This window comes from Lupinus angustifolius, chromosome LG01 (genome assembly GCF_001865875.1).
Source record: "Lupinus angustifolius cultivar Tanjil chromosome LG01, LupAngTanjil_v1.0, whole genome shotgun sequence".
In the NCBI taxonomy this organism is placed as follows: Eukaryota; Viridiplantae; Streptophyta; class Magnoliopsida; order Fabales; family Fabaceae; genus Lupinus; species Lupinus angustifolius.
The window spans coordinates 29,810,918-29,818,818 of NC_032009.1; the positions used below are offsets into that span (position 1 = coordinate 29,810,918).

A 7,901-nucleotide genomic window follows, 5' to 3' on the forward strand; every position below is an offset into this window, starting at 1 on the left:
TTATTTTCATTACCACTCGTGCATGAAAAATAAGTATAATTTTTAAAACAAAAAATATGTTAAATGCAATTAAGTTAAGCAAAACATGGTATATTGTGGAGATAAATCCAAATAATATACATATCAATGTATCTTTATTATTTTTGGTTAAAAAATGCATCAACAATTCTAAAGAGATATTGTTTAAATCGCTCTTATAATATATCATAACAAACCAAAAATAATAAAGATGTATTGACTCATATATTATTTGGACTTGTCTCCACAATATATAATTTTTTTTTTAACTAAATTGCATTTATCACATTTTTTGTTTAAAAGATTACACTTATTTTTCATGTTGGGGTGGTTAGTGTTATGAAAGTATAAAAAACAGGGGGTTTGTGTAGGTGTAAAAAAGTGAAGGGCGATTTGTGTAATTTCGTTAAAACTTAGGGGGTGTCAGTGTAATTAATTCTTATGAGAATAATGAAGTAAAAATGAGAAGAATAAAAAATCATACTTGTGAGTTAGTTTGACAATTGAAGATGATAGATTTGTTGAAAAAAATTTGGAAAAAAATAGAAAAATAGTTTCTAGTTTGAGTAGAGAGAATGTGAAGAAGTGAAGAAGAATACATAGAAGAACTATGTTTGAGTAAAAGTAGTAAACTAATGGATACTAGTCTCATGTGGTATTTTCAGGATTTTAATTTTATTTGACAAAAATAATATTTCTTTTGACAAAAATAACATTTTCTTTGGATACTTATCACAAATAAAGAGTGTCTAGTTTAGTAATTTTAGCAACCAATTCAATTTGAAAAAATAACATCTTTGAATATTGGTCATAGATGTAGAGTGTCTAGTTTAGCAAGTTGAATAGTCTTTTAAGTTATATATCGATCATAGAAGCAAAATTAAAAATAATTAAATAAATGGTTAAATTTAAAACTATATTTTAACATTTAAAACCATTTAAAGTTGAATATAATTCTTTCTCACCTTAAAAGTAAAAATAAATTCAATGCAAATAGGGTTTCTAAATTATGTTTTTGCTTGAGATTTTTTGTCATTGATTGCTCTCGACAATGGCATTCTTTTTTATGATATACCTCCAAGATTTTTCCACATTATTGTGAAATAGATGTTGTAGGATAAAGTCATGCAGTGATCTTTTTCTATGTTTTATTCGGAGAACTTCCTCAAATAGAATCCTGAATTTTTATGCTTATGTGCAAATTTGGTGGTGCAATTTATCATGTTTACTTCTTCTTTTTTATGCTTTTTAAAAGTAAAAAAACAACTTATATATGCCCCACAAATATACTTTCCGTCCTTGAAAAATAAAATATCCCAATTCCATTTTTTTTCTTTTTATTTATCATTTATTATAATCTTCTAATAGCCATCAATTTTTTATACAAAATTTTATCAATCATCATGTTCATTTCTTTTTCCTAAGAGAACCGAGAGAATTTAGATTCTTCGGTTTAATATAAAAACAGTTCAATTCTTACTTATGTCTTATCTAAAAATAAATTTAAAAATAATTTAATTCTCATATAAACTTAATTTGATCGATATTTTAATTTTTTAAGACTTCATCTCTTTTATAGTGAGACTTTTCATTTTGTAATGATCAAAACCTCCGTGTGCATTTTTTTCAGTGTGTTATATGTTGATTTGTTTTTTAGAAAATTACATTGACACCCCCTGAATATTAATGAAATTACATAAATCATCCATTTATTTTTTAAACTTGCACAAACTATTCATAATTACATATATACATTACACATTACACTGACTATATCAGTAGGAGAGATAAGTGTAATTTCTTAAAAAATGGTAATGAGAGTAATTAAGTTAAACAAAATATCATACATTATGAAGATAAGTCAAAATAATATAAGAGTTAAAGTCTATTCATTATTTTGGTTAATTACAATATAGTATAAGAGTGATTTAAAACATCTCCTTAGGATTATTGATGTAGTTTGTAATGAATCAAGAACAATGAATAAACATTGACTATTATACTATTTAGACTTGTCTTTACAATATATCATATTTTGTTTAACTTAATTAGAAGTGGTTTGTGTAAGTTTTAAAAATGGAGCGATAATTAGTGTAATTTCACTGAACTTAGGGATGTCAATATAATTTACTTTTTTTCTCCAAATGAATGGGTATTTATTCGTCGTCTTATAAGCCTAACATTTTCTTTGGTTCAGTGAAGTCATTACACGTAGGTCTCGAGGATAAGTTGTAAAGGAAAAAAAACTTATGAAAACATGTACAACACATAATATTTAGAAATAAGTAATGATGAGTGTATTTATACTCTTTTGTACTATGAACTAAATTTTAATTATAATTAAAATTTTAATATATTATCAAGATTTTGTTTGTCTTTCCATATATGCCTAAAAATCCCTAGTGAGTGAAAAAGTAAGGCCTAGTTTTCACTCTAGAAAACAAAGACATTGTTGCATTAGTATCCATTTGGGAAGAGGACCACATGTCTCTATTTATATTTTATTTTGTGTTCTAAGCTAATTGGAAAGCTCCATTCAATTAAAATAAAAATAAATAATATAAATTAATATTTTAATATTATTTTGTAAAGTTTAATTATCTCTCAATTTACATGTTACAATAAAAAGGTACGTGTCTTATAGGCAGTCATTTGATTTGACATAAATTGTCTACAAAGTACAAACTTAGAGTTTCCAATTTTTATTATTTCATATTATTAAAATAGTCACATAATTTGTCTTTGGTCTTCATATTTCAGTTAGCTTTGGCTATGTTTGGGAAATGAAGGAAAAAGAGGAGAGTGATGAAGGGACACGAATGTAGGAGCAAGGAAAGGAGAAAGGAAGACAAATCATTCCCTTATTTGAGAATATGAAATTAGATGAGAGGGGACTAAAATAAAAATAATGCAAAAATAATTTTTTTATTTTTCCTTTAAAAATATAATTAACAATGAGAAATGAATATAAATATAATATAAAATTTTACTAAATGTATTTAGTTCTTTTACTTTAACAAAGCCTTATTGTCTCAACCTAAGTTTCTTTTATCAATGCCAACTTTGATTATTTTTACCTAATTATATTGTCGTGCTTGTACATTAATCTAAAAAAATTATTTTATGTCGTAGCTATATTCGAATGTGATACTATCACTACAATGATGATATGATAATATAGTAGCATGTATACCTTATTCATACAATTTGATCATGTGTCCTAGTCGACACATGTATCAGTGGTTCAACACATATTTCTATTGGATCATAATGGAAAATAAAAATAAGTAATATAATTAGTCTTTCATCTTAGTTGTAGGGTCTCAACCTAAGTCTGTTTCATCCTCTTTTACTGCTAACTTGGATTGTTTTTACCTAATTATATTATATATTGGTACTATTAAAAAACAAATATGTTATCTTGTAGCTATATCCTAACCTGATACTGTCACTATACTATACTGGTAATCATGCAATATCATGATACCTTACTCATACAATTTACTCGAAGGAAAAGTAAAAAAAAAAACGAATGAATCAAAAGTAACATGCATACTAATGTACAACAGTACATACTTTTTCTCTCAGACATACAAAATCTGTATTTTATCAAAAGACAGATCCATCTTACTAATCTACTTTACCTCCATGGATTTTCAACTCCTTAACTTGTCATTCCTTGTCTGCTATTTCATCTTCAACTCCTTAACTGAAAATAGGAAAGCATCCCAAGAAAAATAACTCCACTCCAAATATACCCCCAGGGCCATGAAAGCTACCTATTATAGGAAATATACCACAACTTCGTACATCCACACCACATAGAAAATTAAGAGACTTGGCCAAAATATCTGGATCCTTGATCCATCTGCAACTTGGAGAGGTTTTCACTATCATTGTTTCCTCAGCAGAGTATGCTAAGGAGGTAATGAAAACCCATGATGTTATATTTGCATCAAGGCCTCAAATTCTAGCATCAGAAATACTGGTTTGTAATTCAACAAATATAGTTTTTTCACCTTACGGTGACTATTGGAGATATCTAAGAAAAACTTGTGCATTGGAGCTTTTCACCACAAAATGTATCAACTCATTCCAGCACATAAGAGAAGATGTGTTCACCAATCTCATCAAAATGATTGCTTCAGCGGAAGGATCACCCATCAATCTCACTGAAGTAGTACTTTCAGCAATATATACAATCATTTCAAGGTCTGCTTTTGGCAAGAAAATCAAAGACCAAGAATAATTCATATTGTTGATGAAAGAAGTTGAAGTTGCTGCAGGAGGTTTTGACATAGGAGTTTTGTTTCCATCCGCTAGATGGCTTCAAGATTTGACTGGTTTGAGGCCGAAACATGAGAGGTTGCAACGACAAATAGATCAAATACACGAAAATATCATCAACGAGCATAAAGAGCTAAAATCAAAAGCTGAAGAAGGCCAAGGTGGAGCACAGGAAGATCTGGTAGATGTTCTTCTAAATTTTGAGGATGGTAATGGTAATAACCAGGACATTTGCTTAACTAAAGACAATATCAAAGTTATAATCCATGTATGGAAAATAACACCTTGCAAATACTTTTATGAAGTTATTCTTTAATAGTAGATGTGTAGAACTTGTATAAAAGTTTAATACTACCATAGACTAGTATATTTACCTAGTAATATTACATGATGTTAACAGGAGAATATTTGGTGTCTCAAACGTATGACACTATGTCACTTGTTAGTGAAAAATATATAATTTATTTAAAAGTTTAATAAGTAAGTGCTTTTATGACTAATCACAGTAAGTGACACAATTTTGGGACAAAAGATGTGCTCCCTGTGAAGAAGATTTTGCATCTGACCTTGGTGTGATTTTGATGAAGACACCAAAATTACAAAAAGAAAAAATAAAGAAGACCATGAAGATGAGATGATCAAGCTTCAAGGTTTAATCATAGACTAAGTTTTTTTAGGTACTTCTATCCTTATAAGTCAAAGTATAGTTAGTAACAATGCTAAAAAAAAGTTAAAAGTATTTTTGAAAAGAACTAGAATCTCTTTGAAAAATATTTCATATGCCAAGAAATGGGTTACTTGATCAAGTAACACGTTACAAGTAGTGTGTGACAATTGATAATAGGTCACTATGATTATGTAACAGGTTATCTGACTAAGAAAACTATTTTGAAAAATAATTGTCATAGTGTAACTGATTACCTAATTAGGGTAATTAATTATTTCAAAAGGCATAAGCTTTTGGTAATCGATTACATCATTGATGTAATCGAATACACTGTACTATTAAACTAGATTTTCAAATCTGAAATGAAATTTTTTCACTCAAACTCAATGAGTTTCATTCCAATCGTGTCCCAATCTTTAAAAGGGTATCATGGCTTATTGGAAGCCTATTTAAAGGCCTTGAAACATTTATTTGAGGGCACACAATTTACATACAATTGACACAACTTTTGTAAACAATTATTGACACTTGCATTCAGTTTTTGTTCTAAATTTTTAGAAGTTTTCTAAAGTTGTTAAAGTGTAAGTTCTTAAAGTTTCTTAAACACTTTTCCAGAGCATTTGTTTAATAAGTATATTGAAAATCAAAGGATTGCAAGTTATATCATTTTCATATCTTGTAAAAGCAATCCAACCATTATTATTATTATTATTATTATTATTATTATTATTATTATTATTATTATTATTATTATTATTATTATTATTATTATTATTATTATTATTATTATTATTATTATTATTATTATTATTATTATTATTATTATTATTATTATTATTATTATTATTATTATTATTATTATTATTATTATTATTATTATTATTATTATTATTATTATTATTATTATTATTATTATTATTATTATTATTTATCTCATTGTAAACTTGTCATCACAAAGGTATGGTGATAAGGGAAAGAGTTGACTTGGAAAGGATGATTTCCAAGGGTGAGATATTGATGAGTGTGTAAGGTACAAAGGTCTCAGAGAGAGAAATTGTAATTATAACTCAAAGTACCTAGAGGAAAAATCTATTGTGCAGTAAGAGTATTGGATGTAACCTTCGATGAATAAGAAGGTGAACCCGCATAAAAATTCTTTGTGTATTGTCCTTCTACTCTCTTCTTATGTTTACTTTTTGAGTTTAATGTGGTTAATTTATGCAACAATTTACATTGCTCTTACATTATGATCTTTGTAGAAAAATTGTCAATTTCACCCATAAACTAATTCAACCCCCTCTTAGTTGCCATCTTAGATTCACATTTGGCACCATAACATTTTGGGTAATTTACTCTCAAACAGATCCTAACTTCATAGACGGCCTCCAAATTATTTTTTGGGAGAAGGTTCCAACATCAATCGCCCTCCAACCTTTGTTGGAGAATGCTATGACTTTTAGAAAATCAGGATGAGAATCATCATAGAGTCTCAAGACCTAGATATATGGAATGCGATTGAGGAATGACCCTATGAACCCTTCACTGTTGTCAATAGTGTAAGGGAAGTTAAACCAAAATCCTCGTAGAATGATGAATATAAAAATAAAGTGCAATATGATCTCCAAGCCAAAAATATCCTTACTTCAGCCCTAGGTATAGACAGATTTTTTAGAGTATCAAATTGCAAATCCGCTAAGGAGATGTGGGATAATTTAGAAACATCTCATGAGGGAACTGAAGAAGTAAAGAGGTCTAGACTTAATACTCTCTCCCAATAGTATGAAATATTTCACATGAAGCCTGGAGAGAAAATACTTTATCTCCAAAAGAGATTTACTCACCTCACGAATCATTTGATTGTACTTGATAAGGTAGTATCAAATAGTAACTTGAACCTAAAAGTTCTAAGATCACGTACAAAGAAATGGCAACCCAAGATGACAGCCATCACTGAAAAGAAAAGTCTATCAAAGATGTCTCTGACTGCTCTCTTTGAAAAATTGCAAGAACATGAGTTGGGACTAAACCAACTTGAACAACATGAAGAACAAGAAAAGAAGAGAAAAAAATATTTATCTTAAGGCAAAAGTAGAAGTGTATGAATCCTCAACAGATGAATCAGAAAGGAGGACATAGAAGATATGAGCATGTTAGTGAAGAAGTTCAACAAGTTTCTAAAAAGAATCAATGAATCAAGGCTGGACAAGCAAGGATGTTCAATGAAGCTTCCACTTCAATCAAAATTTTAATTGTTTTGAATGTAGAAAACTTGGTCACATGAATATGGATTGTCTTACATTAAAGAAGAGTTTTCCCAAAGCCAAATCAAAAAAGAGAACCAGAAGACGGGCATACATTGCTTGGGAAGACAATGAAACAAATTCAACTTCAGAACTAGAAAATGAAGAGCAATATCATCTTTACCTAATGGCGTCTCGTCATTCTGATGTGAGGAGGTTAGTGAAACTGAACCTTTAAATAAGCTATCATTTTTTGAACTCCAAAATTCTTTTAACAAATTACATAGTGAATATGTGAACCTCACCAAACTCTATTTGAAACAAAAGAATGAGATTGACACATTATGAAACAAACCCTATTCTTCTTCTTCTTGTTGAAAGTGTACCACTCTTGAAAGCAAAATTTCTACCTTGAGTCTTGAACTCCAAAGTTTAAATAAGAGTAGTATAAAATTGGATAACATGCTGAAAATGCAAAGACACTCCACCGACAGTAGAGGTTCCGGTTTTTCCAAACCTCATTCTTTTAAGAAAAAGGAAGTGTCAACAAAAATTAATTTTCAAAAACAAAGTATCCATACTCCTAATATTTCAAAATTATAAAAAAGGATACACAAGCACCAACCTATTTGCACTTATTGTAATCACTATGAGTATACATCAAAGACTTGCATGATTAGAATACATGG

General features: G+C 28.7%; 1 pseudogene; it reads left to right on the top strand.

Annotated features, from left to right (window-relative positions):
• Positions 3,570–4,621, top strand: LOC109332934 (annotated as a pseudogene).